General features: G+C 39.6%; 1 protein-coding gene across 3 annotated transcripts in view; it reads left to right on the forward strand.

The window, feature by feature from the left end:
* The first annotated feature begins 13,674 nt into the window (after nt 1–13,674).
* Nucleotides 13,675–14,166, forward strand: part of LOC106855471 (neurabin-1-like) — a 40,526-nt gene continuing 40,034 nt past the window's right edge. For all 3 annotated transcript variants that reach the window (XR_015804840.1, XM_014880163.2, XM_088168036.1), the window contains exon 1: nt 13,675–13,788. The gene's annotated coding sequence lies outside the window, so the exon portion shown is untranslated. The remainder of the gene's footprint in view (nt 13,789–14,166) is intronic.

A 14,166-nucleotide genomic window follows, 5' to 3' on the forward strand; every position in this document is an offset into this window, starting at 1 on the left:
GAAAGGAATTACCTCTACCTATTTGTAAACATGAAGCAAATTAAATTTGTATAGAAATATTTATCATATTTGATTGATAGAAAGCGAGGGTATTTCTACATACTACATCTATGTGAATGTTTTCAACATCTGACTTAAGAGAAAATGTTCTAATAGCTACTACCCTTAGTAAACCCACATTTAATGCTTTTAAATATTGCCAGTAATGCAATTAACTTAAAATGAAAGATGTATTTGTGTGCAGGTATGCATATATGTAGTATAAAAAATAGTCAAGGCTTATAGTAAAATATTTTAGGGTACCACTGTATGAATTAGAACTTATTTTAAATGTAGATATTTCAATAAGATGTTATCAAACCAACTCCTGCTTTTTAACTCAGGTTATGTAAAAAAAGTTTTTTTCTTCCTGGAAATCTTTATACACTTGTATTGGGAGGCATCAAAGTGTATTCTATCTTGAAAAAACCTTATAAAGAGTAAGAAATATGATCAGCAAAAATAAAGCATCAGACTAAAATACCATAGTGAAAATATTCTGTATTATGTGTGAAATAAGGAGCTATGCTAATGCATACTAACAAAATGTGAGTTTAGTCAGACCTTCCTTTAACCAGTTTGAAAATACTTATCACTATATGTAAGCACATGTAATATCCATATGCAAATTCTTGTGTTATGAAGGTTCAATTCTCCATTCTGTAATTGGCTGTGGCTGCCAAGCAATATGCTAACAATGAATCTCATCTGCTTTTGTAGCACATCTGTTAGTAGTGGATGACACTCAATTGGCAGAAGTGATATTCCAAGCACTGGCACAAAATCAACTTTTTTCCCTCCTTGATTTCATTAATTTCCTGCTGGCTGAACATCCCAGCCTCCCCAAAATGGTATCAGTTCATACTGGCCTTCCCAACAGTGACTTTACTGTACTTTAAGAGGATGAACGTATTTTGACATGAACTAATATGATTTGTTTGGAAAGGAATGAACAGGTTACTTACCACAGTCTGGAAATTTTCAGGTCTCTAAATGAGGATATATCTGCTGATGTGCAACACTTCTCAATTTAAATGCAAAACCTGCATAAAGGAAAAAAAATTTCAGGGACAGGGTGAAGAGGGCAATGTATATCTTCACCCCTGAGAAAACACATGAACAGCACATGTAAAATAAGGAGGCTTCACTAAAGGCAAGTCATGACTGACTAATTTGGTGACCTTCTATGACGGATTTACAGCAGTGGGGGATGAGGGAAGAAGGACTAACATCATCTACCTATCACAAAGCACTTGACACTGTCCTGCACAACATCCTTGTCTCTAAACTGCAGAGACGTGGATTTGATGGATGGAGCACTCAGTGGATAAGGAACTGGGTGGATGGTCACACTCAAACAGTTGTGGTCAGTGCCTTGATGTCCAAGTGGAGTCAGTGACTACTGGCATTCTTTAGGGGCTGATGTGGGGACAAAATTATAATATTCAAGAAAATACAGACTTAAAAAAACCTGAGGACCTAACTTACATCTATGCAAACACCTAGTAATATTTAAATTTTTCCTTTCTGAAGACAAGCTTGGAAGCAGCTTTTCAACAGTCAGGTAAAAAATTACTATCTTTTATTGGGTTTTTTAATTTAAGAGTATGAGGGATGTCAAGCTAAATGCAGTTGTATAGCAAAAATATAGAAGTAAACAAAGCCTAGGTTTTCTTGGAAATAAGCAGATCACATAATCATCAACAAAGATTGCAAAGAGTTCATTTCAAAAAACTTCATAAGAAATTAAACACATGCTGTATCTAGTGCTACTCATTATTTCTCCATGTTTTGCTGATTTAAAAATGTCATGCAAAGAAAAATGCAAAGAAACCCCAAACAATCAAAAAAACCCTCAAACAAGAAACAAAAGCTACTGCTCTTTTTTCTTTTAAAATTGTCCCCAAAAAAAGGGTTTTTACCTCAAAAGGTTTTTTATTTCTCTGTAGAACAAGCTGTTAATCACCTTGTTGCACTCCAAGCTGGGGTAAAGAAACCCTCACTCAGTATATTTCTTCTTCTGCAACACATGCATGTAAATATTTGTTTCTGGCATGCAAGTTCATTGGAAGGCAAGTCAAAATAGAAGTTCACTATCAACATTTGGTTTGTTTCTGTTAACATCAAACTAAATAAGTTTGCAAGTTTTGTCTTTGATGAATCTGTATCCTCTGAAACACTGGAGGCACAGATGGAGGGGTCACACTGGCATCTTCACAAAACACCACTAAGTGGTGCCTTCCTTTCCTCATCATCTGATTGAGATTGTGGCCTTATATGTAAGGCCTTAGACAATGTCAAACAGAATATTAGAATCTAATATTTTCTTTTGACATGCAACTACAGATTACAGGCATTTTTTCCAGTGCTATAAATGAAATAATTTCATGCCACATAAATATGCTGACTTTTGTGTAAATTCGGATATTCATATGAAAATATTTCAAGATTAACTTGAAATAGCTTCTAAATTCTTCTATAATAAACCTATGACAGAATAATAACGTTATTATCTGTAATAGTAAATCCACTACTAATGGATCATAGAACCTGTACTATGCTGGGAAGCATGACTTGGCCTGACTTACCCTCATTTTTGAGCATGTTCTAATAACATCTGAGCTGAACTGAGTTGCAGACATGCTAACCCAAACAATTTTAACAGATGGTACAATGATGACCTCACACTGTGGTCTAGACAGGCTAACAAAATGACTGCATTTTGAAAGCAGAAAGAAGACTCCAGAGCAGGATAAAACACAGTCTTTGGTGAAGATGAACAGTGGAACTTTGGGGTATATAATAAATGTATACATTAAGTACGTTTCATAGAATAATAGCTTTTATTGAGATGTAATGAGATCACATTGATGGCTGCACCTGTTGGATAAAATAGAGGTTTGAACAGATTTTCAGACTTACTATCTACACAAACTCTGGATGTCCTCTGTAGTCCATAAGTCCACCAAAGAAAAGCCAGATATACCTACTGACTTTAAATCTACTCTTAAATGCTTTCCTTTGCAAGGATATTTTCCAAAACTGTTTTTATCCTAAGCAGCAAAATCATGGATAGAAATGACTGGTATGAAACATGGTGATTTTTTTATTTAGAAGATAATTTTTTTCTTTAAATTTTTTATTTTAACAGTTAATCATAAAAAATTAATCTAATTCTGAATTGAAAGTTTCTTATTTTGTACCTTTAACTCAATTAATTTTGGTCATTTTGATTGTTTCTTGGTGCCTAGCCTGGGACTTAAGAGGCAACCCACAGAGAGATGCAGTTAGTTGGGCAGTTTACAGGGTACAGAAAATGTAGAAAAGACCATGGCTGTGATTGATTGAAGGTTTTTTCACATGAACATCATCATGACAAATGGATCAATATGTATTTTGCACTAATTTGAAGGAGTTTCAAGTCACAGTATATTTTCTTTCAAAGAGAAGATGGCTCAAAGAATTCCTCTTTTTTATGTGTATGTATTTGAGTACAAAAGAAACTTCGTGAACAAGCATAGTAAAAACTTTTTATGACAACAAGCTTTTATTAACTAGGAATAAGTTAAGGAGAGTGATGAACAAGGTATATAGCTCTCACCTAGTGACATCTAATAAAATCTTCAAATGACACTCAAGTCTAAAGAGAACACTTTACACTCCTATCCTGTACTTTTTCTAAACTTCCATATACTCAGAAAGGGTCAGATTTCACAGTAGCAGTGTCTATGAGTGTAGTTCCAATGCTGGCAGAGCTGTGCCCCTTCCCATCACCTGAAATGGGTGTGAAAGAAACTACACCAAGCATAACCAGCTCAACACTTTCATCTCACTTTGTGCAAGTGAACTAAGGCTTTGTGGCACAGAGAGGAGCTGTACTACATAGTGAGGCCAAATATGCAGTGTGATTCCAATAGAGTTAACTTGGTCATATTTTGAACATCTGTGAAGCCTAATGTGAATTGAATGTTAAGTAAATCAACTTGTTTTATTAGTAGAACTTGACATATTGCCATTTATTTCAACTCAACTTCTTTTCCACATCACATGCCTTTTGTGTATTCCATACATGCCTGAGAGATGCTATTTATGGAATAATTTCCAAGGGTTTTGCTATGTTTATGGAACTTATTCTAGTATTTTTCCAGAAAATCTAGATAGTTACACCATGTGTGCAAAGCTTTCAGAGCACAGAAGAAAAGATCAGATCAATGAAACAACTCAGAGATAACCCTGCTCAAGTATAAAATTTCTACTTTAGCCTGTACTGGGGAGTCTTTTGTGTTGGAAAACAGATGCTGAAAAATAACAGTAAAAGTCAAACAATTAAAGCACAAATAGACAATTTATTGAGCATTTGTTCCTGCAGAGCTCAATGTTGCCCAGTCTGCATCTCAGAAATAATTTTGTGAAGAAACTTAGGAGCTAGGGAGCAAGAAATATTTTCTATTACTGACGTTAAAAAATGGGCAGCTACTTAAAAATGCTCAGTGGCTTGGAATGTCAGCCCAAGCAATGGGGAATGACTTTGTGGAAAGGTTCACAGCCAAAATCATCCAGTGCACATCCAAAACAGACCTTCCAAAGGCATGCTACACTGTTGTGTGACCTGCAAATAGGACACATTAGCACATACAAGGACTTGGGTTTCTGCTAGCAGTCTAAGTGTCCTTAGACCTAAGTCTCCAAAGTCTCATTAGGACACCATTTGGAAGGATCACAAACAGCATAATTTACACTACCAGCACACTTTACCACAGGGCTATGATCTCCTCCACCTAGAGCTATAGTGACAATAGATGTATCAGAGCTAAATTGTGCCTCGAGGCAAATACTCTGTTGATTCTACTGTCCTTCCTGTTATGTCTTGTGATGTTTTTCTCTACTCATCTACTCATCCCATAAGACATCCATGTGAGCAGCTCTGTGGTTTTATTTTCATGTTTAAATACAGTTGCTGCAATCAGCTTTTCTGTAACCTAAACTGCAGTTGTGACCATAGTAAAGTACAGCTTTTCAGGCTCAGCCTGTAGCTCTGCTATTAGAGGTTTAAACCTAAGTGTAGAGAAAGTCTGTAATGAAAGTGAAGGTCTCTTTCATTTCCTATGATTCAGCACAGACGTACTGGAGAATTACCCAATTTTGCTTCCCATGCTGTGACATTTGAGACCTGCCCTCCAAGCTCTGGTGGAAGGCTATGGACTTGCCAGCTCGACATTTTAGATGCTATCACAGTCATGGTAAACCTCTGCCTTAGTGCTGGCTTGGAGGCAAAGATACACTGACTATATGGAGTGGCTTTTAAGGACTCTGCTCGCGAACCTCATCAAAAGCACGTTAATTTCAGAGGGAACATGATTGTATAATTATCTCAGGGCACTTTAGATTAATTTACATTCTTCTTGTTTAAAATCTTAATGAAGGCCCATAGTGTAAGGAGGTACTAAATGCAGACACAGAATCTTTTCAAAGCAATAACTTGATTTCTGACCAATAGTTGCACCATATTACTACTTAAATGAAGACACAGAAATAAGTCTTTTGTCCCTTAAATGAGTACATCCTCAGTAACTTTTGCTGTAAGAATAGGGTGATCTTTTTAACAGTTTGTTTCTAAAGGATGTTTAGTTGAAAGTCCTTCAGTTTAGTAGTTATCTGTCAATGGTATTTCCTGCATTAAAAGTCACTGTGAATAGCCTTTCATCCTTCTGTTCCAAGAATAAGAAATACAAAACAAGCTGGTGCTTTGCAATCAGAAAACCTAGGAACGAAATTCTGAAATTGCTCTAGCTGTGACACCTAGGAAATCAGCCAGTCCGGTTCCAACCCCTGTGAAAAAAGACATTTTAGCTTACCAATGAAAAGAACAAACACTTTGTTTATCTTCCCAGAGAGCAATGATATGCATCTTGAATATGTCTAATTGCATCAATATTCTGTCAAAGTGAATCCCTCAGTAGTAGCTGCTGAAAAAGTGACAACCCATCAGTTGCTAATGATGTTTTTAAAACTGTTTTAGAAGTGACCAGGCAGATGTCTGATAGCAATTTTTAAATTAGTCAGATTTTGAATCGCTGGTTGTCAGGTCTTTGTCCAGTGGAGATGCAGTTAAAGCCTTCTATTCATCAGGTGCTATTCTTTTAGTCATCCTAGAATAGCAAGAAGCTTGGTGATTGTTTCTGATTGATCACTTGTTTGCTTGGATTGGGGAAATTCAAGTTTCTTTTTCCCACTTGCTTTAGGCCTTATGCTAGGAAAGAATTTAGTCACAAATTTGCTATTTCTTGGTAATCTGGACAATGTATTATTGAATTCAAAACCTAAATTAAAAACTGGGGGGGTTGGCATTCAGTTTAAATGAAATGCAAATTTCTGTATTTAAAAGAAAAATAAAATCAATTTCTGTTAATGCAAAATATTTTCTTTAGTCTACTTGTTTTGCTTTATACATATTTTGTCCTGTAAAATATTTTTACATGAGAAATTTATTTTCAAAATTAAAGAATTCATAATATTTCAAAATAAAAACTGTTTTGATTTTGACATACCAAAATAAGCTCTAAATTTGACTAAAATTATTTTCTCTTTGTGGTGTAATTTATACCCTATATCTAAATTCTATGTTCTATTTTATCTCATTCTTTTGTTTTTACTTTATTTGACATGATTATTCTTCAGACTTACCTATACAAAAATGACTGCATTTTTGAGGCTCAATTTGTTTCATGTAATGTTTTTTAACTTTTAATGTTACATTCTATTATTCCTATGTATATTCCAAATCTAGATGATGTCAAACAATATTTGAACTAACAGATTTTCAAAATATTGCCTTATTTATTTGAAAGTATCAATAATTGAAGAAAAAAGCTCACCTATGTATAAGATCATGCTTCTCCTTCTTGCTTTTTCTAATATAACTAATACTTCAGTATGAAAGATACACAGTTAAAATGCTTCTGATTTGCTTTTAAACTGCATTAGTTTAGTTTTGAATGGCAGGCTAAATCCTAGACTCTGTATACTCGTCTCTTTACTTATATACAGCTATGATTTAAGAAATACTAGAGAATCTGAATATTTAAAATAATATACCTTATTTGGACTTTGTTTCAAAGGATTTAAGGTCATCTTTTATCTGAAAAATCCTTTAGGTGTGTTATGCATATATAGAGAGGTATAACACTTGGGGTTTTGTATAAAACTGCTTGGTCAGACTGAAACTAGTGTATCAGACCAAAAAATTTTGCTGTGAACTCCAGTATTAAAGCAGCCAGTTACCCTCCCAATGTGTGTCTCTTGGCTGACTGACTTTGGCTTTAAAAAAGATGCAACTTCAAAATAAGGGTTTTCTTGTGACTAACACATTCATCAGGTTTCAGTCTTGTGTGGCTTATACAGGATTATCTGGAGGCTTATAAGGGGTGATCTCTTGCTGTAACCTTTCCTTTGATTGATCTTTCAAGGCTTTTTTTTCTCCTCTTTCCCTCTGGCTCCCTATTTTTAAGAAACTGGTAGGAATATAACTATTGTTGAAAACTCTCAGCCTGTGTCAAATCTGGTTGAACCAGTTGGCCCATTTTCACAAGTCCTTGCAGAGTAGGATGCAAACAGTAGTAGATGCAAACAGAGACTGTACAACAGCATGTTTCTTGCATTGGAAATCAGTTAAATCAACAATAACCACTAACTCTATTTCTTAAAATCCTGTAAATCCTGTAAAAGTTGTGCCAACAGTACTGCAGTTATGAAGCGGAAAAATGCACTCACAGACTTTTGTTTTCCAACAGCTTTCAGTGGGATGCTGTTATTGAGACTCCTGCCTCCTTGTCAGGCCGACATTTGTTCTTTGTGCTTGAGAAACCCAGCATGGTCTTGAACCACCATTTCAGACAGTTCTACAGTGTGCTCATTCATTTCCTCCCTTGCTCTTTTTCACTTGTGAATTTGACAAATGTAACAAGTGAGTCTGATGGTTTGGACACTTCGGGAATGGGGCTTGTGAGGTGAAGAAACCCTCAAGTATCTTTTGTTCACAGCCTTCCTGGCAATAAATAACTGCCTTTCTTTTTTTAAATGCAACTTTGAAATTCAACTGCCAATATTTCACTTTGAGGCTCAGGAGATTCTTGAGACTTTAGAGATTCTTCTACATTTATATTCAACATGTCTTGGAGCTGTAACATAAGGAGTTTTCCTGAGTTTGCAAAGACCATTATAACATGTGCTGGCAGGCCAGCTGTGCTCAATGCAGGTTTCAGTGATGTTCCACTAACCTTCATTTAACATTCGTGGTTCTGTGGCCAGCAGATGTGGTCGGGGTATTAATTCAGAGCATTTCTGGGGAACAGCATCTTGGGTGGGCTGTAGAAGGATGTAATAGAACTAATAATTGAATTCACCTTTCTGCAGAGATGACCTATGAGAGAGTGGACAAGCAGCAAAGAAAATACTGATTTATTAAATTTAATCTAGCAAGGTAGACTCTGATGTATAATTCACCAGAATGGCCCCTCCCTGGAGCTTTGCATGACAGACATGTTGGGGAATGAGAGAGGGCAGCCCTTCTTTGCTGGAGCTGTTTCTAAAATTCCATTTCATATCCTACATTTAAAATTTGTAGTGGCATAAATATTACTGCAATGAGAGAGAACCAGGCAAGTTGAAGACTACAGTATTGATATCTTGTTAATAGCACTGCTCACTATGACAGTTACTTGAACGAAAAATAAATCTTACTAATATTTGTACTGATAGTGAATTTTTTTTCTAGATCAAAGTGCCAGTTATAGCATATGTACTGGATATTGGGCCTATAAAATACAGCATCCACCAGCAAGCACAGCTCTATCCAAAGGGCTTTTTCTATATAACTTGTCTCAGCTGACCACAGAATGGGAGAGTCTCAGGGGTCACAATAGCAGGAGAAAACAAAAATAAAGCTACAGGATTAGCTGTTAGTTATTTCAACTTGAGCCACTGTATTTTACCCATTGCTTCTTGAATGTGCTGGGGAGCAGCTTGAGGAAAGAGAATCAAAATCTGGAGTAGGCACTAACTCACCCAAACCACTGTGCCTTCAACTTTAGAAATGAAAATAACTATTAAACATGTATGTCATCACACACAATGGCAAAGACCAATGCAATGATGTCTCAGACTTTCTTCGTGGCACTGCTGGCATGCAGTAGAGCAATTGCCACATTACCCAGCACAATTTGAATGAAACTGAACCAAACTTAATTAGCTCCTCTCTTTAGAGCATTTCTTCACCCACAACACTTGTGGTCTTTTGGATCCTGCTGCACAAATGTAATGTTGTACACAAAATGCAAGCTGTTAGGAGAATCCCATTCTGAAATCTGCCCAATTTTACTATCACATACTGTAACTCAGTGTAGGGGTGATCTGTTTTTTGTTTGTTACTTCCTTCTTTGCATCCTTTTTTCACATAGTACTGTATGACAGCCTGGCTGGTCCAGCTTTTAAGCCTGGGAAATGTCTTTCCTGCATTTGACCATATTTAGATGTTCAGCTTTTTTCCTGCAGATTTTTGTTCTGTACCTGCCTGCAGTCATTGCCACATTGCCTTTACCAAATTACTTGTCTCTCTTCATCTGCTCTGAAACTTTTTGCTCCTCCTTCATTGATCAAATGCTATTGACCATTAAAGACAATTTTGGATTTTAGTAAAAAAGTGCTACAAAGCAATGAATGTAAAATGCTACTTTATTATTTTATTTCTGTATTAACATAAGTAGTCTTCTGAAATTACATCTTGCTTTCTTAATTCTAATAATTGAAATCACAAAATTACCTGCCAAACTTGCAGAAGGTGCTCTATTTCAAATTCAAAATTGCTGTTTGAATTATATTGAATATGACTGAAATACTTCCAGAACATTTTAATTGCTCCTAAATGATAGAAAAATATTTTCTTAAAATAAAACTTTAAAAATCTACAGAAATAGTTGTGGAAGTCTGAATGCTTAATTATTCCTTCTATTCCTGGCTTTTTGCAAAAATATTTGAAAAATCACTGACTTTTCTACTAAAAACTGCTGATGTAACTCACATTAAACAGATTAAATACAAATGTAGTGAAACTCTATTTCAAATTTCATATTAAAGCTAAAATGTGGATAAAGCAGATAACTTTTAAAAAGTTCAGAGGTTTTGTTTTGTCTCACAGTGGCTCTTGCAGCTCAGCTGATCAGGAGCTTTAAGACTGTTGAACTGTTACATCAGCTGCCGAGCTCTCCTTGCCCTGGGAGGCATTTATTCCTCTGCTGTCAGGGCAGGGAGCAGTAAAGCAACAACGAAGAGAGAGGGAGCTTTACCAGCCAGTCCCCAGCCAAAGCATTGCTGGCTCAAGTCCTTTAGTTTCTAAAAGGATTAACAGCAAAATTTTTGTGAGTTCTTGAAACTATGTTAATAGGGTGATGAGACTATTTTCAAACTTGTTTGGCATGGAACAGTGGTTTCTAATGCCCACCTTGAATGAACAGCAATTGAATCCACCAGTATCAATAAATACTAATACAGACCACCATATATGTGCCCCATTTTAGCTACATTTATCTACATTAATCATAAAAGTATAAAATGATGGCTGTCCTTACAAGCTGAAAACATATAAACCATTTAAGAAATGACAGTTTCTCTAGTCTCATATACTTATATATTTATTGGAGCTTTCTTATGAGATAATTTCATACCGACAGCAGAACATCTCCTTCATCTGGACCTCCTGAGTCTTTTTCATTGTGCAGTTCTAGTTTAGACACACTTTTGATATACTCATAGGGAGTGTCTGTTGTTCCTCTGTCAACATTGGCCCCAAACCATAAGCACAGCCATGAGTGTACAATAAAAGAGGGATTTTCAAACAGTTAAACCAAGACAAGTGAAGTCACAGGATCATTGTTCTGTTCAGAAGATGCTTAAACACTCTGTGATGATCACTGAAACAGTTTCCTTTTGAACATCTGAAATAAACACTGTACTTCAGTGTGGTTTAAACAACTGGTTTTATAGAAGTGCCCTCAATTTATTTTTTTTCTTGAAATTTTGTTCCTATTTATCTGTTTTCATTAGATTCATGAGTTTATATATAGCAACACTTTTTTCCCCCAAGAAGATTTTGTGCTGCCAAAGCTCCCCTTGAAACTCCTGGTTTTTTTCCTAAGCTTAGGTAACAAAATGAAGATGCCTCTTGCTCAGTGCAAACCATTTGCTTATTCACTGTTGTTTCATCATCTTTCAAGGAAAGCACCACAGACTGAATGTGTAAGATACTCTTCCCAGGTTTTATTGCAGTTATTCATTATGATGAAATCATAAACTACGTCACCTTCCCAGACTTCGTGCTCAAAACTCAGAGGCCTTTATCTTGGATCCTTCCCATATTTTTAATAACTGTTTCAGTAAAGAAATCTATCATTTCTTTCACATTCACACTGCACTCATCTTGAATGTAATTCAGAATCTTTCTCAGTAGAAAACCCAGAAAACTGACCTAGATAAATATTGTCCTTCCTAAGCAGAACAGCTAGGCAAAATAACCTGTATGTTTTCCTAGTTAGGATGGGAAATTCCAAAGAAATAGGAGTTCTTTAATGCAATTAATTTAATGCAATCTGTTCTCAGGATCTCTAATTACAATTCCTGCTTTCTCATTTATGGGAGAGTTCAAAACACGACAGTATCTCCCTGCTCCAGCCTCTTTAAGCCAGCACCCAGTACAAAGGCCACTGCCTTTCCTGAGCATGGTTTAGAGCTGCTTTGGGCTTTGTTTTCACATTGTTCCTGAACTCTTGCCTTTTTTTTCTTTGAACAGTCTCCCATATACTGCCGGGTTCCCTGAGCAGAATGTAGAATGTCCTCTGCCCACAGTGCTTAAACTGCTGAGCAACCTTGTACATACCTTTGGTTTGTGAAAAAACATTTGCTTAGTAGCTTCTTGTAGATTATTGAAAGATGGTGGTTAAGCCTTGCAATTTCAACCCAACCTACAAATGCTATATGAAGGACCACCTCTGTAGCATGCAGGAGATCACCTCTATGTGTTCTTAATAAGGTCTACATATTCAAAATATGAAACATTTGTTGCTCTTACAGTGAAACTATCTGTCTTAAAATTTTATTCAAAATATTGTTACCAAGTATATGAAAGACTGCTAATGGCAGATCTTGATGAAATTCCACTGCGCCTGCAATGTTTGAAAACATTGAAGGTCTGGACAATGTTGCCTCTGTTTTAGAAAGACTAAATTAGGTTTTATTTTATTGTAAAATCGTGATTAAGGCTAATTTGAAACTCTATTGTGGAGTTTAGATCAAGCTGTGAAATATCATAACATAGGTATTAGATCAAGCTTGTGACTCCAAGTTAAGCCAGAGTCAATTGGGATATCTGGGAGAATGTATAAATTTCATCACAGACTTGAGTAATAAACCAGTGAAGCTATTTTTTTCAATGAGTTAACAATTTAAACTTCTAAATAACTGTTACACAATTTGGTGCGAGGTGCCAACAACAGTTGCCATGTAATTGGTAACTACCAGTGCTATTCTGTGCTCCTCTAATAATTTTGTGCGAGCTTTATATATGGAAGGAACTGCAGTCGAAATTAAATAGCCATCCAAAACCTATCTTTGATGGATAAATAGGTTGAAGCCAGTGCTTTTATTTGGACCAACAAACAGAGAGAACTGAATGTATGGAATACTGCCTGCAAAACTGCGGTTATTACTGCCTAGGGCTATCGATGACGAGCATGATTTTCCCAGTCTCGGGGAGCTGCAGTGACTTCCATCCCGGGAAGCGTGCGATGGAGCCCAGCGGGCTCAGCCCCGGCGCTGCGCGGACATGTCAGGGTGTTCAGGGACGCGCTCGGCGCCGCGGGCCGGGCCGGGGGCGCGGCCAGCAGGTGCGCGGGGGGCCGGGCACCGCCTCGCCTGGGGATCCTCCCGTGCTCCGATACCCACCTGCCCGGGAGAGGCGATAAACAACTAGATTTTTGAAAGGAAGAGGACGAAAGTTGTTTGAGCCTCGGTCGTGGCAGCTGTCGCCACCTTTCCCTCCCGGGAATCGCGCTGCTTCGCGGTGAAGCAGGGGCTGGCGCTCTCCGCGCCGCGGTGGCCGCCCGGGCTTTGAAAGTAGCGCGCAGCATCACAGCAGCTCGGCGCTCGCGTTTCTCCGGCGTCCTCCGCCCCACCGTCTCCAGCTCCCCCGGCGGAGGGACCGGTGAGCGCTCCGCGTCCATCGACACTGCCCCGCGCTCGTTCGCTTCGCCGACATGGTATCACCCGAAACCCGTATCCCGCTATGGCGTGGTATATCCCGGCGCGGGAGGCGCTTCCCTCGGGCCGGTCGCGCCCGCCGCCCCCAGCCCCTCTCTTCCGTGGCGCTGGAGAGAGGAGCAGGGGCGCGCCCGCCGCTCCCTCTCTTTGTGTGCGAGCGAGCGAGGGAGCGCGCGCGGGCGGGCCCCAGACACAGCGCGGAGGAGGGCGCGGAGCAGTGTGAGGCCGGGGAGCGGCGCGGGCGGGCGGCGGTTCTGAGCGCGCCGCGGGGGCGGGAGGAAGGTGGAGTGAGGAGCGCGGGGCGGCGGCGGCAGGGCGGGGGGGGTGGAAGGGAGGGAGGAAAGGCGGGCGGCTGTGGCGGCGGATAATGATGGCGTGGTGCGTGCGGCCGCTGGGCGGCCGGGAACGCTGAGGGGAAGGAGGCGGCAGGACCCCCGCCCCCAGGTAGGCTGGCTCGGAAAGTTTGGGGCGAGGTACCGGGGCGGCTCCGCTGCGCGCCCCGCAGGGCCCCCGGCGCAGAAGCGCCGCCACGGGGAAGCCCCAACTTGGGGCCGAAACTTGTGGCTTCCCCCGTTCCGGGTGGCACGGGGAGCCAGGGCCCCTCCGTCCCTCCCCGCCGCGGTGCGTGCGCGGGGTCCGGCCCGGGCCCGGCCTCCCCCGGGCGGCAGGAAGGGCCGGCAGTGCCCGCCCGCCGCCCGACCCGGCCTGGCCCAGCCCGGGACGGCCCTTAGCGGAGGGGCGGCAGCCGGAGGTAGCGGAGGGCCGCCCGCCGCCGCATCCCCCGCCAGAGCCGGCAGGTCGGTGCCCGGGGAGCAGCTGGGT

Source organism: Sturnus vulgaris, chromosome 7, assembly GCF_052056855.1.
Source record: "Sturnus vulgaris isolate bStuVul1 chromosome 7, bStuVul1.hap1, whole genome shotgun sequence".
Classification (NCBI taxonomy): Eukaryota; Metazoa; Chordata; class Aves; order Passeriformes; family Sturnidae; genus Sturnus; species Sturnus vulgaris.